Source organism: Caretta caretta, chromosome 9, assembly GCF_965140235.1.
Source record: "Caretta caretta isolate rCarCar2 chromosome 9, rCarCar1.hap1, whole genome shotgun sequence".
Lineage (NCBI taxonomy): Eukaryota > Metazoa > Chordata > Testudines > Cheloniidae > Caretta > Caretta caretta.
In genome coordinates, this window is record NC_134214.1 from 54076113 (window position 1) to 54089110 (window position 12998).

Sequence of the window (12998 nt, forward strand, 5' to 3'; positions counted from 1 at the left end):
TTGCGGATCTCTCGAGGTATCTAAATAGACTTATGTGTAGTGCTGGGGAGGAGCTGGTGATTGTGGTACATGTAGGTATCAATGACATAGGGAAGGGTAGGAGAGACGTCCTGGAGGCCAAATTTAGGCTACTAAGAAAGAGACTGAAATCCGGGACCTCTAGGGTGGCATTCTCAGAAATGCTTCCAGTTCCACGTGCAGGGCCAGGTAGGCAGGCAGAGCTTCAGAGTCTCAATGCGTGGATGAGACGATGGGGTAGAGAGGAGGGGTTTAGATTTATTAGGAACTGGGGAAACTTGTGGGAAAGGGAGAGCCTATACAGGAAGGATGGGCTCCACCTAAACCAAAGTGGATCCAGACTGCTGGCACTTAACGTTAAAAAAGTTGCAGAGCAGTTTTTAAACTAGAGATGGGGGAAAGTCGATTGCTGCAGAGGCGCATGTGGATCAGACAGAGACTTCTCTTCGAGGACAGTCTATTGATAGAGATTCTCTAGGTTTTAGTCAGGAGGAGGGGATGGAAGAGGATAAAATATGGGCCAGATCAGATGAGAAACAGTCACATAAAGAATCTGACACATCAGAAAAGGGAAGACAAATAAACAGTGACAAGTTTTTAAAGTGCTTGTACACAAATGCTAGAAGTCTAAATAATAAGATGGTGAACTAGAGTGCCTCGTGTTAAAGGAGGATATTGATATAATAGGCATCACAGAAAGCTGGTGGAGTGAGGACAATCAATGGCACATAATCATTCCGGGGTACAAAATATATCGGAAGGACAGACCGGGTCGTGCAGTGTGTGTGGAGGGGAAGGGGGGGGGGAATAGAAGAGTGGCACTATATGTGAAAGAAAATGTAGAATCAAATGAAATAAAAATCTTAAATGAATCCACATGTTCCATAGAATCTCTATGGATAGTAATTCCATGCTCTAATAAGAATATAACAGTAGGGATCTATTATCGACCACCTGTCCAGGACAGTGATAGTGACGATGAAATGCTAAGGGAGATTAGAGAGGCTATCAAAATAAAGAACTCAATAATAGTGGGGGATTTCAATTATCCCCATATTAACTGGGTACATGTCATCTCAGGACAAAATGCAGAGACAAAATTTTTTGATACTTTAAATGACTGCTTCTTGGAGCAGCTGCTACAGGAACCCACAAGGAGACAGGCAACTCTCGATTTAGTCCTGAGTGGAGCGCAGGATCTGGTCCAAGAGGTAACTATAACAGGAGCACTTGGAAATAGTGACCATAATATAACAACATTTAACATTCCTGTGGTGGGAAGAGCACCTCAACAGCCCAACACTGTGGCATTTAATTTCAGAAAGGGGAATTATGCAAAAATGAGGAGGTTCCTTAAAGAGAAATTAAAAGGTACAGTGACTAGAGTGAAATCCCTGCAAGCTGCATGGACACTTTTCAAAGACACCATAATAGAGGCTCAACTTAAGTGTATACCCCAAATTAAAAAACACAGTAAAAGAACTGAAAAAGAGCCACCGTGGCTTAACAACCATGTAAAAGAAGCAGTGAGAGATAAAAAGGTATCTTTTAAAAAGTGGAAATCAAATCCTAGTGAGGTAAATAGAAAGGAGCATAAACACTGCCAAATTAAGTATAAAAATGTAATAAGAAAAGCCAAAAAAGAGTTTGAAGAACAGCTAGCCAAAACCTCAAAAGGTAATAACAAAATGTTTTTTAGGTACATCAGAAGCAGGAAGCCTGCTAAACAACCAGTGGAGCCCCTGGATGATCGAGATACAAAAGGAGCACTTAAAGACGGTAAAGTCATTGCAGCGAAACTAAATGAATTCTTTGCTTCTGTCTTCAAGGCTGAGGATGTTAAGGAGATTCCCAAACCTGAGCCATCTTTTGTAGGTGACAAATCTGAGGAATTGTCACAGATTGAAGTGTCACTAGAGGAGGTTTTGGAATTAATTGAGAAACTTAACAGTAACATGTCACCGGGACCAGATGGCATTCACCCAAGAGTTCGGAAAGAACTCAAATGTGAAATTGTGGAACTATTAACTTTGGTTTGTAACCTGTTCTTTAAATTAGCTTCGGTACCCAATGACTGGAAGATTGCTAATGTAATGCCAATATTTAAAAAGGACTCTAGAGGTGATCCAGGCAATTACAGACCGGTAAGTCTAACGTCAGTACTGGGCAAATTAGTTGAAACAATAGTAAAGAACAAAATTGTCAGACACATAGAAGCACATAATTTTTTGTGCAAAAGTCAACATGGTTTCTGTAAAGGGAGATCATGTCTTACTAATCTATTAGAGTTCTTTGAGGGGGTCAACAAACATGAGGACAAGGGGGATCCAGTGGACATAGTGTACTTAGATTTCCAGAAAGCCTTTGACAAGGTCTCTCACCAAAGGCTCTTATGCAAAATAATCAGTCATGGGATAAGAGGGAAGATCCTTTCATGGATTGAGAACTGGTTAAAAGACAGGGAACAAAGGGTAGGAATAAATGGTAAATTTTCAGACTGGAGAGGGGTAACTAGTGGGGTTCCCCAAGGGTCAGTCCTAGGACCAATCCTATTCAACTTATTCATAAATGATCTGGAGAAAAGGGTAAACAGCGAGGTGGCAAAGTTTGCAGATGATACTAACCTGCTCAAGATAGTTAAGACCAAAGCAGACTGTGAAGAACTTCAAAAAGATCTCACAAAACTAAGTGATTGGGCAACAAAATGGCAAATGAAATTTAATGTGGATAAATGTAAAGTAATGCACATTGGAAAAAATAACCTCCACTGTACATACAATATGATGGGGGCTAATTTAGCTACAACTAATCAGGAGAAAGACCTTGGAGTCATCGTGGATAGTTCTCTGAAGACGTCCACACAGCGTGCAGCAGCAGGCAAAAAAAGCAAATGGGATGTTAGGAATCATTAAAAAAGGGATAGAGAAGAAGATGGAGAATATCTTATTGCCCTTATATAAATCCATGGTATGCCCACATCTTGACTACTGCGTAAAGATGTGGTCCCCTCATCTCAAAAAAGATATACTGGTATTAGAAAAGGTTCAGAAAAGAGCAACTAAAATGATTAGGGGTTTGAAACGGGTCCCATATGAGGAGAGATTAAAGAGGCTAGGATTTTTCAGTTGGAAAAGAGGAGACTAGGTGGGGATATGATAGAGGTATATAAATTCAGGAGTGGTGTGGAGAAAGTGAATAAGGAAAAGTTGTTCCCATAATGTAAGAACTAGGGGCCACCAAATGAAATGAATGGGTAGCAAGTTTAAAACAAATAAAAGGAAGTTCTTCTTCACTCAGCTCACAGTCAACCTGTGGAACTCCTTGCCTCAGGAGGTTATGAAGGCTAGGACTATAACAGGGTTTAAAAGAGAACTGGATAAATTCATGGAGGTTAAGTCCATGAATGGCTATTAGCCAGGATGGGTAAGGAATGGTGTCCTTAGCCTCTGCTTGTCACAGGGTGGAGATGGATGGCAGGAGAGAGATCACTTGATCATTACCTGGTAGGTTCACTCCCTCTGGGGCACCTGGCATTGGCCACTGTCAGAAATATAGACAGGATACTGGGCTGGATGGACCTTTGGTCTGCCCCAGTGTGGCCATTCTTATGTTCTTATTCCCCAGCCTTCTTTTTCCTATAACAGGCCCTCTAACTCCTCCATCCTCTGGGTGGCCACCTGCTATATAATCCGGGCATTCATTCTCCCCCATTATACACAGCTACCCAGCTCTGTCCTTAACCTATACCTCGCAAGTTACCAGCCTTTTCCTCCACCGCTCAGAAAGATCATTTGTTCTGTTCCTACTGTCACTGCATCAAGAGAAAATGCTTTGCAGGGTTTGTTGCTCCCCTGGAGGCAGTTAGCATAGCCTCCCTGGCTGAGAATGACAAGAATTCAGAATGGGCTGAAATTCACTGGGGTTGGTTTGGGTTTATTTAACATTGCTCAGTTTCCTAACAGGCAAGTCAGTTTGTGTCTCATTTCTATCAGGCAGGGGTCTGGAAGAACAAGGGTGGGGCTGGGTGCTGTTTATGGATTAATTGATTATCAGAGGCAGCTGATGCCCCAATCAATTTGGCAGGGAAAAATTCAAGGACTAGATGGCACAGGGCATTTCTGAGAAACAGCTGGAGCTCAGCTGAGTCTAGCGCATTGCAGGGGGAAAGCAGCAAGATGTATTTTGTTATAGAAACCATCAAGCACAGCTAGGTCTAATACAGCCATTAGAATTTGATTTGGGATTGGTAATCCCTAAAGAAGCACAGGGTTTTTAAGATGAGGAAGGATCATAAACCCACTAAACCTGCTTTGGAAAGATAATCAAACTAATCTGTTTTACTTACCACATTTCTTGTCCCACCAATGCAGCATATCCCAACATGAACTGCATAATGTGTGTTTGTGTATACAGACAAACTGGCTATTTGCTATAACCAGAATGCTGTCCTGTTTCCAGGAGCTGTGATCACTAGCTTTTGGAGGGGCAGCCCAGTCTCTATGACCCCTAATTCCTTACTGATCCAGAAGGGTAAAATCAGAAGGAGAAGTGTGTTCCATCATCCCAGGGTAAGAGGTGCCTGTAACAAGCAGCTGCTCTATCACTTTCTCTCTGCTCCGAACTGGCTCCAGGTTAGAACCCACAGTGTGCAGCCTTTTAGATGAAAAGGTGTAAGAAACGCACAAAGGCCTTTGTCTGGAATAGCCCTAGGTCTACAATCAGTGTAGCTGCACCAGTGTTGACTCCTACCTGTAGACGTGTGCAAGAGGGGGTTGAGCTAGGGGTAGTCACAGCTCTTTCAGACACTCTAGGATGGTATCTACCTGTGTGTTCCCATGCAGGACAGAGAAGTAACTATTACTCATGCTGGATACCAGGGTGCTCTCCACTAAGAACTCAATTCCTAGACCAAGTAAAGAAACAGCCAGCCCTCAAAACATCTCTGAGAGCAGGGGACCTTGTAGTTTACCCAGTTTCTCAGCATTTGTAAAATACTGCTGGGCTCCACAGAGAGAGGGAAAGCCCCCAGGGCATACTGCATGACACCCCACTAGCTGCACAAATGCATGCCCAGCCCAGGCAGTAACGAAGCTGTACAACTGACACCACTAACAGTGCTGAAGACTTAGTAGCTAGTTAAATACTTGAGCATGAAACATTTGTCTGGAACCAATGGTCAAGCCAAGAGGAGATGGCTCTTGGACAGCCACTAGTCCCCAGTCTGGTCTTCACCAGAGGACAGATTGGAGGGCTCAGATGTGGGCTGTGAGCTTAGCTGAATGGGTGGGGTGTTGAATATTACTAATGATTTATTTCTGTTCAGGCATTTGAATTACATAAGTTGTAACAAACACAACCGAGACACTTTAAGACAGATCTTCAGCCATTTCTAATTGGCGCAGCTCCATTTACAGTCAAACTCATTTACACCAGCTGAGGATCTGGCCCAAAATGTTTTAAAGTCTAAATAAAAAATCAGTCCCTGTCTCCGTTAATAAAATCGTACTAACACAGCTTTAGAACATCACATTTGTGCCAAGTTCAGCTCTGGGCCTGATCCCACCCACGCCTACACACAGGAGTAACTTTATGCACATGAGCAGGTCCACTGAACTCAGAACCTGCCTTTTCAGTTAAAGATTGAGCCAGTTCACCAGCCACATCTCTAAGACCTCCAACCAAACACCCAGCAGAATACACCAATGTGTGTGGAACTCAAAGCATTTGCAAGCCGGGGGTCTTTGCACATGCTCAGTCTTAGTCATGGGCCCCTCATCTGCCTTGTGGCGGAAGGTGCCGCCCAGCCGAACCACTGTCATTTGGTAGTGATTTATTGCCATCACCGCAGAGCACATTCTCCTTTATCCCTCGGCACTTGGCCTTCTGGGAGAACTGGATGTTGCTTTCCTGGGCAGCGTTGCAGGAGCATAGCTAAGCTGTCAAGAGAGTCCATTTCCCCATCTTCTGACCACACAAGGTGGCTTTCATTCCACTCCCAACCTTCCAGACACATTTGGTGTCTCCTTACATTCATAGATGCTGATTATTTACATCAGATAGATTCAGGGGAGAGTTATTTCCATGAATAGAAAGGATCCCACCGCATTTTAAGGCTCTGGTATGAATATTTGTGTCCCATCCCGTCCCCCCACCATTTGGGTCATTGTCACACACTAAGAGTATGTCTGCACGACGAAATTAGGTCAATTTTATAGAAGTTGATTTTTAGAAATCATAGAATCATAGAATCATAGAATATCAGGGTTGGAAGGGACCTCAGGAGGTCATCTAGTCCAACCCCCTGCTCAAAGCAGGACCAATCCCCAATTAAATCATCCCAGCCAGGGCTTTGTCAAGCCTAGCCTTAAAAACTTCTAAGGAAGGAGATTCTACCACCTCCCTAGGTAATGCATTCCAGTGTTTCACCACCCTCCTAGTGAAAAAGTTTTTCCTAATATCCAACCTAAACCTCCCCCACTGCAACTTGAGACCATTTCTCCTTGTCCTGTCATCTTCTACCACTGAGAATAGTCTAGAACCATCCTCTTTGGAACCACCCCTCAGGTAGTTGAAAGCAGCTATCAAATCCCCCCTCATTCTTCTCTTCTGCAGACTAAACAATCCCAGTTCCCTCAATCCCTAAATCCCTAAACCGATTTTATACAGTCGATTGCATATGTCCACACTAAGTGCATTAAGTCGGTGGAGTACGTCCTCACTACCATGGCTAGCATCGACTTATGGAGCGGTGCACTGTGGGTAGCTATCCCACAGTTACCGCAGTCTCCGCCGCCCATTGGAATTCTAGGTTAAGCTCCCAATGCCTGATGGGGCAAAAACATTGTCGCGGGTGGTTTTGGGTACATGTTCTCAGTCGCCCCTCCCTCCGTGAAAGCAACGGCAGACAATCATTTCGTGCCTTTTTTCCACACAGATGCCATACCACAGCAAGCGTGCAGCCCACTCAGCTCAGCTCACCGACACCGCCGCTGTTGTGTCCTGGGTGCTGCTGGCAGCAGAAGGTGCAGTAGGACTGCTAACCATTGTCATACAACGCTTCTGCTGCAACTCTGCTCTGCTGCTATTGTCTCAATAGCGAATTTCTCCATGTTGTCTGTCATGGGCTCCCGGGTACATGTGTTCTTCCTTGGGAAATGTGTGCGGTGCTAGCCATCCTCCTCCTCCGCTTCCGCTGCAACTCTGCTGTCCTGCTGTCATGAATCCACCTCGCAGGTCCTCTCGTCATTCTCTATAAATATCTATTCTCATGGCATGCGTCGTCAGCCACCACTTCCGCTGCAACTCTGCTCTCCTGCTCTCCTGCAGATGCCATACCACGGCAAGCATGGAGCCCACTCAGATCACTGCGGCAGTTATGAGCATTGTAAACACCTCATGCATTATCCTGCAGAACCAGAACCTGCAAAAGCAGGTGAGGAGGCAACGGCAGCGCGATGACGAGAGTGATGAGGACATGGACACAGACTTCTCTCAAAGCACTGGCCCCGGCAATTTGGACATCCTGGTGGCAATGGGGCAGGCTCATGCCGTGGAATGCCAATTCTGGGCCTGGGAAACAAGCACAGACTGGTGGGATCACATAATGTTGCAGGTCTGGGATGATTCCCAGTGGCTCCAAAACTTTCACATGCGTAAGGGCACTTTCATGGAACTTTGTAACTTGCTTTCCCCTGCCCTGAAGCACAAGAATACCAAGATGAGAGCAGCCCTCAGCGTTCACAAGCAAGTGGCGATAGCCTTCTGGAAGCTTGCAATGCCAGACAGCTACCAGTCAGTCGGGAATCAATTTGGAGTGGGCAAATCTACTGTGGGGGCTGCTGTGATCCAAGCAGCCAATGCAATCACTGAGCTGCTGCTATCAAGGGTAGTGACTCTGGGAAATGTGCAGGTTATAGTGGATGGCTTTGCTGCAATGGGATTCCCTAATTGTGGTGAGGTGATAGTCTGACCGCATATCCCTATCTTGGGACCGGACCACCAAGCAGCCAGTACATAAACCGCAAGGGGTACTTTTCAATGGTGCTGCAAGCACTGATGGATCACAAGGGACATTTCACCGACATCAGCATGGGATGGCTGGGAAAGGTACATGATGCTCACATCTTCAGGAACTCTGGTCTGTTTGAACAGCTGCAGGAAGAGCCTTACTTCCCAGACCAGAAAATAACTGTTGGAGATGTTGAAATGCCTATAGTTATCCTTGGGAACCCAGCTTACCCCTTAATGCCATGGCTCATGAAGCCATACACAGGCACCCTGGACAGTAGTCAGGAGCTGTTCAACTATAGGCTGAGCAAGTGCAGAATGGTGGTAGAATGTGCATTTGGACATTTAAAAGTGCGCTGCTGCAGTTTACTGACTTGGTTAGACCTCAGCTAAACCAATATTCCCATTGTTATTGCTGCTTGCTGTGTGCTCCACAATATCTGTGAGAGTAAGGGGGAGACGTTTATGGCAGGGTGGGAGGTTGAGGCAAATTGCCTGGTCACTGATTACATGCAGCCAGACACCAGGACGATTAGAAGAGCACAGCAGGGCGCGCTGCGCATCAGAGAAGCTTTGAAAACCAGTTTCATGACTTGCCAGGCTAAGGTGTGATAGTTCTGTTTGTTTCTCCTTGCTGAAAACCCACCCCCTTGGTTCACTCTACTTCCCTGTAAGCCAACCGCCCTCCCGCCTTTGATCACCGCTTGCAGAGCCAATAAAGTCACTGTTGTTTCAAAATCATGCATTCTTTATTAATTCGTCACACAAATAGGGGGATAACTGCCAAGGTAGCCCGGGAGGGGTGGGAGAGAAGGGAAGCACCGGGTGGGGTGGTGGATGAGGGGAGGAGGGAAGGACAAGGCCCCACTGCACTTCAAAACTTATTGAATGCCAGCCTTCTGTTGCTTGGGCAGTCCTCTGGGAGTGGTTGGGTGCCCAGAGGGGCCCCCCACACACGTTCTTGGGCATCTGGGTGAGGAGGCTATGGGACTTGGGGAGGAGGACGGGTGGTTACACAGGGGCTGCAGCACCTGCTGCCTTTCCTGCAACTCCACCAGACACCAGAGAATATCAGTTTGATCCTCCAGTAGCCTCAGCATTGCATCCTGCTTCCTTTCATCTTGCTCCCACCACCTCTCGTCTCGCTCATCCCTCCTGTCCTCATGTTCATTTTCTGTTTTCCTGGACTCTGCCATTGTTCACCTCCACACATTCTGCTGAGCTCTTTCAGTGCAGGAGGCCTGCATGAGCTCAGAGAACACTTCATAGAGAGTGCATTTTTTTCGCCTTCTTATCTGCGCTAGCCTCTGGGACGGAGATGATAGGGTGAGCGTTAAAACATTTGCAGCTACGGGAGGAAAAAAAGGGAGGGTAGTATTTTAAAAGACACATTTTAGAGAACAATGGGTAGACTCTTTCACGGTGAACCGAGCTGTTAACATTACATATCACATGTGCTTTCGGTACAAGATCGCATTTTGCCTCTTATATTGAGGGCCTGGCAGTTTGGTGTGAGAGATCACACACGCAGGGCCGGGCAACAGAATTCAGCTTGCAGGCAGCCATGGTAAGCCACAGTCTTTCGGTTTCTTCAACCTTCATAACATGTGGGAATGGTTTCAAACAGCAACACCCGTTGAGTTGGCCATTTAAAAGGAGGGGCTGTGGTTTTCGGGTTAAACACAGGAAACCCCCCCCCCCCAATTCTCTGGGATGCTCGCTCTCGTGAGGATAACACAGAGAGATAAAAACGGATGTTGCTTGAATGCCAGCACACACCGGGATCATACGCTGCCGAGCATTGTTATGCAATGATTCCAGACTACATGCTGCTGGCGTGCTGTGGTAAAGTGTCCTACCATGGAGGATGGAATAAGGCTGCCCTCCCCAGAAACCTTTTGCAAAGGCTTTGGGAGTACCTCCAGGAGAGCTTCACAGAGATGTCCCTGGAGGATTTCCGTTCTATCCCCAGACATGTTAACAGACTTTTCCAGTAGCTGTACTAGCCGCGAATGCATCCCAAGTCTTCAGGGCAAATTCCACCATTAAACACGCTTGCTTTTAAACCGTGTATTATATTTACAAAAGTACACTCACCAGAGGTGCCTTTTCCATCTTCATGGTCCAGGAGCCTGCCTTGGGAGGGTTGGGAGGGTATTGGCTCCAGGGTGATAAACAGTTCCTGGCTGTCGGGGAGAACGGTTTCTCCACTTGCCTGCTGTGTGCTATCCTCCTCCTCATCATCATCTTCCTCGTCCCCAAAATCCTCATCCCTATTGCATGAGACTCCCCCCTTGCAGGTGTCCCCTACAAGGTGTACCCTACAAGGTGGGTAGAAAGCTGGCTAGATTGTCGGGCTCAACGGGTAGTGATAAATGGCTCCATATCTAGTTGGCAGCCGGTATCAAGTGGAGTACCCCAAGGGTCGGTCCTGGGGCCGGTTTTGTTCAATATCTTCATAAATGATCTGGAGGATGGTGTGGATTGCACTCTCAGCAAATTTGCGGATGATACTAAACTGGGAGGAGTGGTAGATACGCTGGAGGGGAGGGATAGGATACAGAAAGACCTAGACAAATTGGAGGATTGGGCCAAAAGAAATCTGATGAGGTTCAATAAGGATAAGTGCAGGGTCCTGCACTTAGGACGGAAGAACCCAATGCACAGCTACAGACTAGGGACCGAATGGCTAGGCAGCAGTTCTGCGGAAAAGGACCTAGGGGTGACAGTGGACGAGAAGCTGGATATGAGTCAGCAGTGTGCCCTTGTTGCCAAGAAGGCCAATGGCATTTTGGGATGTATAAGTAGGGGCATAGCGAGCAGATCGAGGGACGTGATCGTTCCCCTCTATTCGACATTGGTGAGGCCTCATCTGGAGTACTGTGTCCACTTTTGGGCCCCACACTACAAGAAGGATGTGGATAAATTGGAAAGAGTCCAGCGAAGGGCAACAAAAATGATTAGGGGACTGGAACACATGAGTTATGAGGAGAGGCTGAGGGAGCTGGGATTGTTTAGCCTGCAGAAGAGAAGAATGAGGGAGGATTTGATAGCTGCTTTCAACTACCTGAAAGGGGGTTCCAAAGAGGATGGCTCTAGACTGTTCTCAATGGTAGCAGATGACAGAACGAGGAGTAATGGTCTCAAGTTGCAGTGGGGGAGGTTTAGATTGGATATTAGGAAAAACTTTTTCACTAAGAGGGTGGTGAAACACTGGAATGCGTTACCTAGGGAGGTGGTAGAATCTCCTTCCTTAGAGGTTTTTAAGGTCAGGCTTGACAAAGCCCTGGCTGGGATGATTTAACTGGGAATTGGTCCTGCTTTGAGCAGGGGGTTGGACTAGATGACCTTCTGGGGTCCCTTCCAACCCTGATATTCTATGATTCTATGATTCTATGTGTCCACAGACAGGGATGGGGTAGTGGTAGGGGCCACTCCCCATAATTGCATGCAGCTCATCACAGAAGCATATCCGGGGCTGTGACCCAGAGTGGCTGTTTGCCTCTGGTTTTTTGGTAGGCTTGCCTGAGCTCCTTAATTTTCACACAGCACTGCTGCAGGTCCCAGTTGTAGCCTCTGTCCATCATGCCCTTGGAGATTTTTGCAAATATTTTGGCATTTTGTCTTTTGGAACGGAGTTCTGATAGCACGGATTTGTCTCCCCATACAGCAATCAGATCCAGTACCTCCTGTTCGGTTTGCGATTCTGGGACTGCATGGTCACCTGTGCTGCTGAGCTTGCCACACTGACCAAACAGGAAATGAAATTCAAAATTTCCCCAGGGCTTTTCCTGTGTACCTGGCTAGTGCATCGGAGTTGAAAGTGCTGTCCAGAGCTGTCACAGTGGAGCACTCTGGGATAGCTCCCGCAGGCCAATTCTGTCGACCTGTGTCCACACTACCCCAAATTCGACCTGGCGATGTCGATTTCGGCGCTAATCCCCTCGTACAGAAATCGATTTTAAGAGCCCTTTAAGTCGACAAAAATGGCTTCGTCGTTTGGACGGGTGCAGGGTTAAATCGATCTAACGCTGCTAAATTCCACCTAAACTCGTAGTGTAGACCAGAGCTAGGCACGACTTCACAAGCAACATTAAAGCGCTGCCCACCTCCACGAGGGGCGTAGCTACCAGTGCTAGGAGCACGGGTCCCTGCGCTGGTGCACTGTCTATATTGGCACGTTACTGCACTGAAACTTGCAGCGTTCAGGGGGGTGTTTTTTCACACTCCCGAGCAAGAAAGTTGCAGTGCTGTAAAGGGCCAGTGTAGACAAGCCCCATGTCCTGTGTAGGACCTTAGCACATGGAGGAATATGTTCATTTATTGCTCAGATAGCTCTTTTAGAAGAGGCTTCCTTTTAGAAACCCGCACGTGAGCACCTGTGTAGCTGATAGACAAGCGTGGCTCCATTCAGAGCTTTTCCACTTGCTTGGATAAAAGATTTGCTTTGTAATCTTCTATAAAAGTGTCTTTGCCTAAAGGAATGTGCTGTCAGATGGATAAATATTACTCCACTTTATTCCTTTTAAAAAAAGTTGTTACTGCAAACAGAAAGCAAAGAATGGAGGTTATCATTTTCCAATTCAGGTGCCTGTCTGGAAGATGCTTTAGTTAAACACAACTTATTGGGCTCAGTGCAGGAGGAACTGGGTTACATTCTATGACCTTTGTTATATAGGAGGTCTGACTAGATGATCTAAAACTGTCCCTTTTGGACCAAAAATCTCTGATTCTAACACTAGGCACCTGAATAAGAATGGCCTGATGCTTTAGTATACGCTATCTTCTAGCTAGCTATAGCATTCAGAAGAATCCTTCTTGATGGGCAAGTTATTCCACAAGTTTCATTTGCATTTGCTTTTTTAAAACAAGTTCCTTGATCTTCTGTAGCTTAAACTGGTCTGAAAATGATCATTCTCCTCCACATGCAAAATTTAAAAGAAATTAAACCCTTTTGTCTTTGAAATATTTTT

The 12998-nt window shown here is 46.2% G+C and overlaps 1 long non-coding RNA gene across 1 annotated transcript; it reads left to right on the forward strand.

Moving 5' to 3' along the window:
• The first annotated feature begins 1576 nt into the window (after positions 1–1576).
• On the forward strand, positions 1577–7400 carry LOC142073283 (uncharacterized). Its single transcript, XR_012670084.1, has 3 exons — positions 1577–1797; positions 4477–4586; positions 6953–7400. It is a non-coding gene; the product is annotated as an uncharacterized LOC142073283 (long non-coding RNA).
• Positions 7401–12998: the final 5598 nt, after the last annotated feature.